Source organism: Chiloscyllium plagiosum, unplaced genomic scaffold (genome assembly GCF_037043375.1).
Source record: "Chiloscyllium plagiosum isolate Xiang-an unplaced genomic scaffold, Cpla_swu_hap1 HiC_scaffold_5, whole genome shotgun sequence".
Classification (NCBI taxonomy): domain Eukaryota; kingdom Metazoa; phylum Chordata; class Chondrichthyes; order Orectolobiformes; family Hemiscylliidae; genus Chiloscyllium; species Chiloscyllium plagiosum.
Window position 1 is genome coordinate 132,107,456 of NW_028270143.1, and position 12,410 is coordinate 132,119,865.

General features: G+C 57.6%; 1 protein-coding gene across 1 annotated transcript in view; it reads left to right on the plus strand.

Moving 5' to 3' along the window:
* The first annotated feature begins 7,012 nt into the window (after positions 1-7,012).
* LOC122550203 (casein kinase II subunit alpha) overlaps positions 7,013-12,410 on the plus strand; it is an 89,105-nt gene continuing 83,707 nt past the window's right edge. The window contains exon 1 of the mRNA XM_043690952.2: positions 7,013-7,150. The gene's annotated coding sequence lies outside the window, so the exon portion shown is untranslated. The remainder of the gene's footprint in view (positions 7,151-12,410) is intronic.

The window sequence follows — 12,410 nt, forward strand, 5'->3', positions numbered from 1 at the left end:
AACCTGGTGTTTGACTTTTGTCCTTCTGGAAATCCAAATAAATCATGGTCACTGGCTCTCTTTTGTCTAACCGGCCTCCTCCACCACCAAATGCAAACCATAGTGGGGCAGCACGGTTTGTTAGTACTGCTGCCTCATAGCGCCAGGGACCCGGGTTCAATTCCCGCCTCGGGCGACTGTCCGTGTGGAGTTTACACATTCTCCCCGTGTCTGCGTGGGTTTCCTCCGGGTGCTCCGGTTTCCTCCCACAATCCAAAGGTGTGCAGGTCAGGTGAACTGGCCATGCTAAATTACCTATGGTGTTCAGGGATGTGTAGGTCAGGTGCATTAGTCAGGCGTAAATGTAGGGGAATGGATTTAGATGGGTTACTCTTCAAAGGGTCAATGTGGACTTAAGGAACAAAGAACAAAAAAAATTTACAGCCCAGGAACAGGCCCTTCGGCCCTCCAAGCCTGAGCCGATCAAATCTACTGTCTAAACCTGTCTCCCAATTCCTAAGCATCTGTATCCCTCTGCTCCCCACCTCCTCATGCATCTGTCCAGATGCATCTTAAATGAATCTACCGTGCCTGCCTCTACCACCTCTGCTGGCAACACGTTCCAAACGCCCACCACCCTCTGTGTGAAGTACTTGCCGCGTGTATCCCCCTTAAACTTTCCACCTCTCACCTTGAAAGCATGACCTCTCATTATTGAATCCTTCACCCTGGGAAAAAGCTTGTCTCTATCTACCCTGTCAAAACCCTTCATTATTTTGTAAACCTCAATCAGGTCCCCCCTCAATCTCCTTTTTTCTAGTGAAAATAAACCTAACCTACTCAACCTCTCTTCATAGCTAGCACCTTCCATACCAGGTAACATCCTCATAAACCTTCTCTGCACCCTCTCCAAAGTGTCCACTTCCTTTTGGTAATGTGGCGACCAGAACTGTACACAGTCTTTTAAATGCCACCAAACCAAAGTCTTGTACAATGTTAACATGACTTGCCAGCTCTTATACTCAATATCCTGTCCGATGAAGGCAAGCATACTACTTGCCTTCTTTACCACTATATCCACCTGTGCAGCCACCTTCAGGGTACAATGGACCTGCAGATCTCTCTGTCCATCAACTTTTCCCAAGGCTCTTCCGTTCATTGTATAATTCGCTGTCGAATTAGTCTTGCCTAAATGCATCACCTCACATTTTTCTGGATTGAAAACCATTTGCCACTTTTCCACCCAACTCTCCAGTCAATCTATATCCTCCTGTATTCTCTGACAGTCCCTTATACTTTCTGCTACTTCACCAATCTTTGTGCCATCTGCAAACGTGCTGATCAGACCAACAATGCCTGCTTCCAGATCATTGATGTCTATCACAAATAACGGTGGCCCCAGCACTGACCCCTGTGGGACACCACTGGTCACCTATCTTCATTTCGAGAAACTTCCTTCAACTACTACCCTCTGTCTCCTGTTGCTCAACCAGTTCTTCATCCACCTCGCTAGAACACCCTGCACACTATGTGACTTCACTTTCTCCATTAGTCTGCCATGGGGAACCTTATCAAATGCCTTACTAAAGTCCCTGTATATGACATCAACAGCCCTTCCTCGAAGAACTCTATTAAGTTGGTAAGGCACGATCTCCCCTGCACAAAACCATGTTGCCTATCACTGGGTCGAACGGTCTGTTTCCATACTGTAGGGATTCTACCCGATGCCTGGAGGAAGAATGCCTCAGCTTCTGCTTTGGGACACTCCAATCACACGGAATCAATGTCGACTTCACCCGTTTCCTCATCTCCCCGCCCCTCCCCTCACCTCATCCCAGGTCCAACCCTCCAACTCGTGCCGCCCTCTTGAACTGTCCTGCCTGTCCATCTTCCTTCCCATCTATCCACTGCACCCTCCACTCCTATAACCTTCCCAGCTACCTTCTCCGCACCCTAATATTTCTGTCTCAGCCCCCTTCCACGTCCCCACATTGCTGATGAAGGGCTTATGCCCAAAACTTTGACTCTCCTCGGGTGCTGCCTGACCTGCTGTGCTTTTCCAGCACCACACTTTTCGACTCTGACTCTCCAGCATCTGCAGTCCTCACTTTCTCCTGACTTGCTTGTTCCCTCCTTAAAGAATTCAAACAGATTTGTCTTGGTGAAGCTGTGCTGGCTCTGTGCAATTCCAAGGACTCCGCAATTTCATTCTTAACAACTGACTGAAATCTTACCAATGTACAATGCCAGGTTAACCGAAATGTAGTTTCCTGCCCTGTGCCTTAAACAGGGGTGTTACATCAGCCATTTTCCAGTCCTCTGCGACCCTCCCTGACTCCATGATTCAGGAAACATTCCACAAACTCCTCAGCTATTTCCTTCAGAAATCTGAGGGGTAGTTCATCTGGTGTCAGGGCCTGAACTGATATTTTCTCATCAACCCGTTGAGAGATGTTATTAACGTATAGAGTCATAGAGATGTATAGCATGGAAACATACTCTTTGGTCCAACTCGTCCATGCCAACCAGATATCCTAAACTAATCTAGTCCCATTTGCCAGCACTTTGCACTTGCACTTGCATATTCCTCCAAACCCTTCCTATTCATATACCCATCCAGATGCCTCTTAAATGTTGCAATTGTACCAGCCTCCACCACTTCCTCTGCCAGCTTTCCATACACGTACCACTCTCTGTGTGAAATAGTTGCCCCTTAGGTCTCTTTTATATCTTTCTCGTCTCACCCTAAACCGATGCCCTCTAGTTCTGGACACCCCTACCCCAGGGAAAAGACTTTGCCTATTTATCCTATCCATACCCCTCATAATTTTGTAAACCTCTATAAGGTTACCCCTCAACCTCCGACGCTCCAGGGAAAACGGGCCCAGCCTGTTCAATCTCTCCCTGAGCTCAAATCCTCCAACTCTGGCAACATCCTTGTAAATCTTTTTGGAACCCTTTCAGGTTTCACAACATCTTTCCGATAGGAACGAGACCAGAATTGCACACAATATTCCAACAGTGGCCTAACCAATGTCCTGTACAGCCGCAACATGACCTCCCAACTCCTGTACTCAATACTCTGACCAATAAAGGAAAGCATACCAAACGCCTTCTTCACTATCCTATCTACCTGCGACTCCACTTTCAAGGATCTATGAACCTACACTCCAAGGTCTCTTTGTTCAGCAACACTCCCTAAGACCTTACTATTAAGTATATAAATCCTGCTAAGATTTGCTTTCCCAAAATACAGCACCTCGCATTTATCTGAATTAAACTCTATCTGCCATTTCTCAGCTCATTGGCCCATCTGGTCAAGAGGAGAAAGTGAGGTCTGCAGATGCTGGAGATCAGAGCTGAAAATGTGTTGCTGGAAAAGCGCAGCAGGTCAGGCAGCATCCAGGGAACAGGAGAATCGACGTTTCGGGCATAAGCCCTTCTTCAGGAATGAGGAAAGTGTGTCCAGAAGGCTAAGATAAAAGGTAGGGAGGAGGGACTTGGGGGAGGGGCGTCAGACATGCGATAGGACAAGATCCTGTTGTAATTTGAGGTAACCTTCTTCACTGTCCACTACATCTCCAATTTTGGTGTCTTCTGCAAACTTACTAACTGTACCTCTTATGCTCACAGCCAAATCATTCATGTAAATGACAAAAAGTAGTGGACCCAGCACCGATCCTTGTGGCACTCCACTGGTCACAGGCTTCCAGTCTGAAAAACAACCCTCCACCACCACCCTCTGTCTTCTACCTTTGAGCCAGTTCTATATCCAAATGGCTAGTTCTCCCTGTATTCCATGAGATCTAACCTTGCTAACTAGTCTCCCATGGGGAACCTTGTCGAATGCCTTACTGAAGTCCATATAGATCACATCTACCGCTCTGCCCAAATCAATCCTCTTTGTTACTTCTTTAGAAAAAACTCAATCAAGTTTGTGAGACATGATTTCCCACACACAAAACCATGTTGACTATCCCTAATCAGTACTGTTTGTCCTGTTCGGGTCCGAACTCTGCTGGTTTAAAGGTGGTCCGGAGTCCGTGTGGGATGAGTTGGTTATGAAGGCATGAGAAAGCAAATGTGGCTGTGGTACCGAGTTTGTTTCACGACATGGTTGAAGAGCTTCAGGGCAGAGGAAATGACCTGGGAGTTGCAGTGGGAGGGGGACTACCTGAGATTCTTGTAGAGAGAGGAGGAAAACTTCTTAAAGGCAGGCATCCTTGCAAGAGGATTCGCAGTAGGGTTAAAATCAACGAGGTAAAAACAATAACTGCAGATGCTGGAAACCAGATTCTGGATCAGTGGTGCTGGAAGAGCACAGCAATTCAGGCAGCATCCAACGAGCAGCGAAATCGACGTTTCGGGCAAAAGCCCTTCAGAAGGGCTTTTGCCCGAAACGTCGATTTCACTGCTCATTGGATGCTGCCTGAATTGCTGTGCTCTTCTAGCACCGCTGATCCAGAATCTGGTTTCCAGCATTTGCAGTTATTGTTTTTATCTATCCCTAATCAATCCTTGCTTTTCCAAATACATGTACATCCTGTCCCTCAGGATTTTCTCCAACAACTTGCCCACCACCGAGGTCAGGCTCACTGGTCTATAGTTCCCTGGCTTGTCCTTACCACCCTTCTTAAACAGTGGCACCACGTTATCCAATCTCCAGTCTTCCGGCACCTCACCTGTGAGTATCGATTATACAAATATCTCAGCAAGAGGCCCAGCAATTACTTCTCTAGCTTCCCACAGAGTTCTAGGGTACACCTGATCAGGTCCTGGGGATTTATCCAAATTTACCCGTTTCAAGACATCTGGCACATTCAAGACATCCAGCGCATTCAAGACATCCTCCTCTGTATTATGGACATTTTGCAAGATGTCACCATCTATTTCCCTACATTCTATATCTTCCATATCCTTTTCCACAGTAAATACTGATGCAAAATATTCATTTCGTATCCCCCCCATTTTCTGCAACTCCACACAAAGGCTGCCTTGCTGATCTTTGAGGGGCCCTATTCTCTCCCTAGTTACCCTTTTGTCCTTAATATATTTGTAAAAACCTTTTGGTTTTTAATTCTTCTTAATTCTATTTGCCAAAGCTATCTCATGTTCCCTTTTTGCCCTTCTGATTTCCCTCTTAAGTATACTCTTACTGCCTTTATACTCTTCTGAGGATTCACTCGATCTATCCTGTCTATACCTGACATATGCTTCCTTCTTTTTCTTAACCAAACCCTCAATTTCTTTAGTCATCCAGCATTCCCTACACCTACCAGCCTTTCCTTTCACCCTGACAGGAATATACTTTCTCTGGATTCTCTTTGTCTCATTTCTGAAGGCTTCCCATTTTCCAGCCGTCCCTTTACCTGCGAACATCTGTCCCCAAACAGCTTTTGAAAGTTCTTGCCTAATACCGTCAAAATTGGTCTTTCTCCAAATTAGAACTTCAACTTTTAGATCTTGTCTAACCTTTTCCATCACTATTTTAAATCTAATAGAATTATGGTCGCTGGCCCCAAAGTGCTCCCCCACTGACACCTCAGTCACCTGCCCTGCCTTATTTCCCAAGAGTAGGTCAAGCTTTGCACCTTCTGTAGTAGGTACATCCACATACTGAATCAGAAAATTTTCTTGCACACACTTAACAAATTCCTTTCCATCTAAGCCCTTAACACTATGGCAGTCCCAGTCTATGTTTGGAAAGTTAAAATCCCCTACCATAACCATCCTATTATTCTTACAGATAGCTGAGATCTCCTTACAAGTTTGTTTCTCAATTTCCCTCTGACTATTAGGGGGTCTATAATACAATCCCAATAAGGTGATCATCCCTTTCTTATTTCTCAGTTCCACCCAAATAACTTCCCTGGATGTATTTCTGGGAATATCCTCCCTCAGCACAGCTGTAATGCTATCTCTTATCAAAAACGCCACTCCCCCTTCTCACTTGCCTCCCTTTCTATCCTTCCTGAAGCAACTGGAACATTAAGCTGCCCATCCCTGAGCCATGTTTCTGTAATTGCTATGATATCCCAGTCCCACGTTCCTAACCATGCTCTGAGTTCATCTGCCTTCCCCGTTAGGCCCCTTGTATTGAAATAAATGCAGTTTAATTTATTAGTCCTACCTTGTCCCTGCCTGCCCAGACTGTTTGACTCGCTTCTGTTCTCAACTGTACGAGTCTCAGATTGATCTCTTTCCTCACTATCTCCCTGGGTTCCCCCCCCACCCCACCCCACCCCACCCCACCCCAGCTCGTAGCACCAGGAGTATTCCAGATATTACTACTCTCAAGGACCTCCTTTTTAAATTCCTGTCTGTAATCACCCTTCAGAATCTTTTCCCTTTCTATGTCATTGGTTCCAGTGTGGACAATGACCTCTTGCTCTCCCCCTTGAAAACACTCTGCACCCTCTCTGAGACACCCTTGATCCTGGCACCAGAGAAGCAACACCCCATTCTGCTTTCTCGCTGCTGGCCATAGAAACATCTGTCTGTACCTTGGACTAGAGAATCCCCTAACACAATTGAGCTCTTGAAACCCGAGGTACCCGTCGTTGCATAGTCTCAAAGTCACCTTCTCGAGATAACTTAAGGTTTTAAGGTCTATAACAAAAGGTGATATCTCAACTCAGTGCATTAAAGGTGTGAGGTTTGATTCTGACTGTATCCCAATCTTGAGCCAGACTGGTTTTACTTCCAAAGTGTAATTTATAAAATTTACATCTGTGCCTTATGGTGTTATGCTCCACAACCACCTGATGAAGGAGTAGCGCCCTGAAAGCTAGTGCTTCCAAATAAACTGCTGGACTATAACCTGGTGTTGTGTGAGTTTTAACTTTGCCTTCCTCAACACACACCCTAACGTGTGTTAAACTACATCTCCCACAATGCCTCCCAGGCATCTCCTTCACTCTGTCCTTAGAGCGTTGTCAGCTGGGAGTTGTAGTTAAGCCTATCATTCCCTTCGGAGAGCGTCATCGGAACCAAACTACAGTTCCCAGAAACCCCTCAGCCCCATCCTCTACGGTGTCCGCCGCAAGCCTGTCGAAGCGGATCGCGGTTTCGGACGGGGATTAACCCCTGCGGGGCCTCGCTGCGGAAGGAGCCGCCTGTCAGCGCCGCCGCCGCCATATTCATTGTCCGAGAAGCCAAGAGAACGGCACAGGTAAAGCGCGCTAGGCCCGAGGCTCCTGGTGGACTCGCAGAGTCAGGTGGGCCGCGGTGGGTTACTGTGTGGCTCGGGCCCGAGCCTCGGGCTCAGGTTCCCTGCTTCCGGCCAGCAGCCGCTCGCTCACAAACGGCAGGAGAGTCCGCGGGCGTCGGACCCCAGGGTCGGGGGGGGGGGGGGTCGGGAGGGGGAAGGAGCAGACACCACCCCCCCCTCACCCCCACCCCCCCTCACCCTCACCCCCCCTCACCCTCACCCCCACCCCCCTCACCCTCACCCTCACCCCCCCTCACCCTCACCCCCCCTCACCCTCACTCCCACCCCCCTCACCCTCACTCCCACCCCCCCTCACCCTCACTCCCACCCCCCTCACCCTCACCCCCACACCCCCCTCACCCCCACACCCCCCTCATCCCCCCTCACCCTCACCCCCCTCACCCTCACTCCCCCTCGACATACCCCCCCCAACCCCCTCACACCCCTCACCCTCACCCCCCTCACCATCACCCCCCCACACCCCCCTCACCATCACCCCCCACACCCCCCTCACCTTCACCCCCCCACACCCCCCTCATCATCACCCCACCCTCACCCCCCTCACCTTCACCCCCCTCACCTTCACCCCCCTCACCTTCACCCCCCTCACCCTCACCCCCCCACACCCTCACCCCCACACCCTCACCCCCACACCCTCACCCCCACACCCCACACCCCCCTCACCCTCACACCCCCTCCCCCCTCACCCCCTCACCCTCACCCCCCATCCCCCCTCACCCCCCCTCACCCTCACCCCCTCACCCTCGCCTTCACACCCCTCACCCCCCCCTCACCCTCACCCCCCTCACCCTCACCCTCGCCTTCACCCCCTCAACCTCACCCCCACACCCCCCTCACCCTCACCCCCCACCCCCCTCACACCCCCACCCCCCTCACCCTCACCCCCCTCACCCCCCCTCACTCCCCCTCACCCCCCTCACCCTCACTCCCCTCACCCCCACACCCCCTCACCCCCACACCCCCCTCACCCTCACCTCCCTCACCCTGATCCCCCATCCCCCCGATCCCCCATTCCCCCCGATCCCCCATTCCCCCTCATCCCCCCCTCACCCTCACCCCCCTCACCCTCACCCCCCCTCGACTTACCCCCCCAACCCCCCTCACATCCCTCACCCTCACCCCCCCACACCCCCCTCACCCTCACCCCCCCACACCCCCCTCACCCTCACCCCCCCACACCCCCCTTATCATCACCCCACCCTCACCCCCCTCACCTTCACCCCCTCACCCCCCAACCTCCCTCACCCCCCCCACACCCCCTCACCGTCACCCCCCCACACCCACCTCACCCCCCTCACCCTCACCCCCACACCCTCAACCCCCTCACCTTCACCCCCCACCCCCTCACCCTCACCCCCCACCCCCTCACCCTCACCCCCCCACACCCTCCTCACCCTCACCCCCCACACCCCCCTCACCCTCACCCCCCCCACACTCCCCACACTCCCCTCACCCCCCTCACCCCCCTTCACCCTCACCCCCCCTCACCCCCCCTCACCCTCCCTCACCCTCCCTCACCCTCATCCCCCTCACACCCCGCACCGTCACCCCCACACCCCCCCACCCTCACCCCCCACTCCCCCCTCACCCCCCCACACCCCCCTCACCATCACCCCCCTCACCCTCACCCTCGCCTTCACCCCCTCAACCTCACCCCCACACCCCCCTCACCCTCACCCCCCCACCCCCCTCACCCTCACCCCCCCTCACCCCCCCACCCCCCTCACCCTCACCCCCCTCACACCCACACCCCCCTCACCCCCACACCCCCCTCATCCCCCCTCACCCTCACCCTCCTCACCCTGATCCCCCATCCCCCTCATCCCCCCTCACCCTGATCCCCCATCCCCCTCATCCCCCATCCCCCTCATCCCCCCTCACCCTCACCCCCCTCACCCTCACCCCCCTCACCCTCACCCTCACCCCCCTCACCTTCACCCCCCCACACCCCCCTCATCATCACCCCACCCTCACCCCCCTCACCTTCACCCCCTCACCCTCACCCCCCAACCTCCCTCACCCCCCCCACACCCCCTCACCGTCACCCCCCCACACCCACCTCACCCCCCTCACCCTCACCCCCCACACCCTCACCCCCCTCACCTTCACCCCCCACCCCCCTCACCCTCACCCCCCCCACACCCTCCTCACCCTCAACCCCCAACACCCCCCTCACCCTCAACCCCCTCACTCCCCACACTCCCTCACCCCCCTCACCCTCACCCCCCCTAACCCTCACCCTCACCCTCACCCTCCCTCACCCTCCCTCACCCTCCCTCACCCTCCCTCACCCTCACCCTCACCCCCCCACTCCTCCCTCACCCCCCACACCCCCCTCACCCTCACCCCCCCACACCCCCCTCACCCTCACCCCCCCCACACCCCCCTCACCCTCACCCCTCCACACCCTCACCCCTCCACACCCTCACCCCTCCACACCCTCACCCCCCACACCCTCACCCCCCTCACCTTCACCCCCCACCCCCTCACCCACACCCTCACCCTCACCCCCCACACCCTCCTCACCCTCACCCCCCCACACCCCCCTCACCCTCACCCCCCCCACACCCCCCTCACCCTCACCCCCCCCACACTCCTCTCACCCTCACCCCCCCTCACCCTCACCCCCCCTCACCCTCACCCCCCCCCTCACCCTCACCCTCATCCCCCTCACACCCCGCACCCTCACCCGGACAACCCCCCACCCTCACCCCCCCCACTCCCCCCTCACCCCCCCACACCCCCCTCACCCTCACCCCCCACATTCCCCTCACCCTCACCCCCCACATTCCCCTCACCCTCCCCCCTCCACATTCCCCACACCCTCACTCCCCCTCACCCCCCTCATCCTCACCCCCCTCATCCTCACCCCCCCACCCTCTCCCCCCTCACCCTCACCCCCACCCCCCTCACCCTCACCCTCCCACACCTCCCTCACCCCCCCCCACACCCCCCTCACCGTCACCCCCCCCCCCACACCCCCCTCACCCTCACCCCCCCACACCCCCCTCACCCTCACCCCCTCACCCTCACCCCCCTCACCCTCACCCCCTCACCCTCACCCCCTCACCCTCACCCCCTCACCATCACCCCCTCACCCTCACCCCCCACACCCTCACCCCCCTCACACTCACCCCCCCACACCCCCCTCACCCACACCCCCCCCACACCCACCTCACCCTCACCCCCCACACCCCCTCACCCTCACCCCCCCACACCCCCCTCACCCTCATCCCCCCTCACCCTAATTCACCCTCACCCCCCTACCCCCCGCAACCTCACCCCCCCACCCCACACATCCCACACCCTCACCACCCCACACACCCCACACCCTCACCACCCCACACACCCCACACCCTCACCCCTCCTCACCCCCCCCTCACCCCCCCCTCACCCCCCCCTCACCCCCCCCTCACCCCCCCCCTCACCCCCCCCTCACCCCCCCCTCACCCCCCCCTCACCACCCCGTCACCACCCCGTCACCACCCCGTCACCCTCCCGTCACCCTCCCGTCACCCTCCCGCATCCCCCCGCATCCCCCCTCATCCCCCCTCATCCCCCCTCATCCCCCCTCACCTCCCACACCCTCATCCTGTCCCCCTCACCCCCCCGCACCCTCACCCTCACCACCCCACACCCCCCCAACACCCCACACCCCCCACACCCCCTCCCCCCACACCCTCCTCCCCCCACACCCTCCTCCCCCCACACCCTCCCCCCCCACACACCCTCCCCCCCCCACACACCCTCCCCCCCCCACACACCCTCCCCCCCCCCCACACCCTCCCCCCCCCCCCACACCCTCCCCCCCCCCACACCCTCCCCCCCCCCACACACCCTCCCCCCCCCCCCACACCCTCCCCCCCCCCCCACACCCTCCCCCCCCCACACACCCTCCCCCCCCCACACACCCTCCCCCCCCCACACACCCTCCCCCCCCCCCCCACACACCCTCCCCCCCCCCACACACCCTCCCCCCCCCCCACACACCCTCCCCCCCCCACACACCCTCCCCCCCCACACACACCCTCCCCCCCACACACCCTCCCCCCACACACACCCTCCCCCCCCACACACCCTCCCCCCCCCACACACCCTCCCCCCCCCACACACCCTCCCCCCCACACACCCTCCCCCCCCACACACCCTCCCCCCCCACACACCCTCCCCCCCCACACACCCTCCCCCCCCACACACCCTCCCCCCCCACACACCCTCCCCCCCCCACACACCCTCCCCCCCCACACACCCTCCCCCCCCCACACACCCTCCCCCCCCACACACCCTCCCCCCCCCACACACCCTCCCCCCCCACACACCCTCCCCCCCACACACCCTCAGTCCCCCACAGCGTCACCCTCCCACACCCTCACCCCCCCACACCCTCAGCCCCCCTCACCCCCCCACACCCTCACCCTCCCCACACCCTCACACTCCCCACACCCTCACCCCCCCACACCCTCACCCCCCCACACCCTCACCCCCCCACACCCTCACCCCCCCACACCCTCACCCCCCCACACACCCTCACCCCCCCACACACCCTCACCCCCCCACACACCCTCACCCCCCAACCCTCACCCCTCCCACAACCCCCCCACAACCCCCCCACACCTTCCCCACACCCTCACCCCCACACATCCTCATCCCCACTCACCCCCCCCACACCCTCACCCTCCCTCATCCTCACCAACCACACACACCCTCAGCCCCCCTACACCTCACGTCCCCCACACCCTCACCCCCCCACACACCCTCACCGCCCACACACCCTCACTCCCCTCACCGCCCACACACGCTCAACCCCCCACACGCTCAACCCCCCACACGCTCAACCCCCTCGCCCACCCTCAACCCCCTCGCCCACCCTCAACCCCCCGCCCACCCTCAACCCCCCGCCCACCCTCAACCCCCCGCCCACCCTCAACCCCCCGCCCACTCTCAACCCCCCGCCCACTCTCAACCCCCCGCCCACTCTCAACCCCCCGCCCACTCTCAACCCCCCGCCCACTCTCAACCCCCCGCCCACTCTCAACCCCCCGCCCACTCTCAACCCCCCCACACTCTTCCCCCCCACACACTCTTCCCCCCCCACACTCTTCCCCCCCCCACACTCTTCCCCCCCCCACACTCTTCCCCCCCCCACACTCTTCCCCCCCCCCACACTCTTCCCCCCCCCCACACTCTTCCCCCCCCCCAC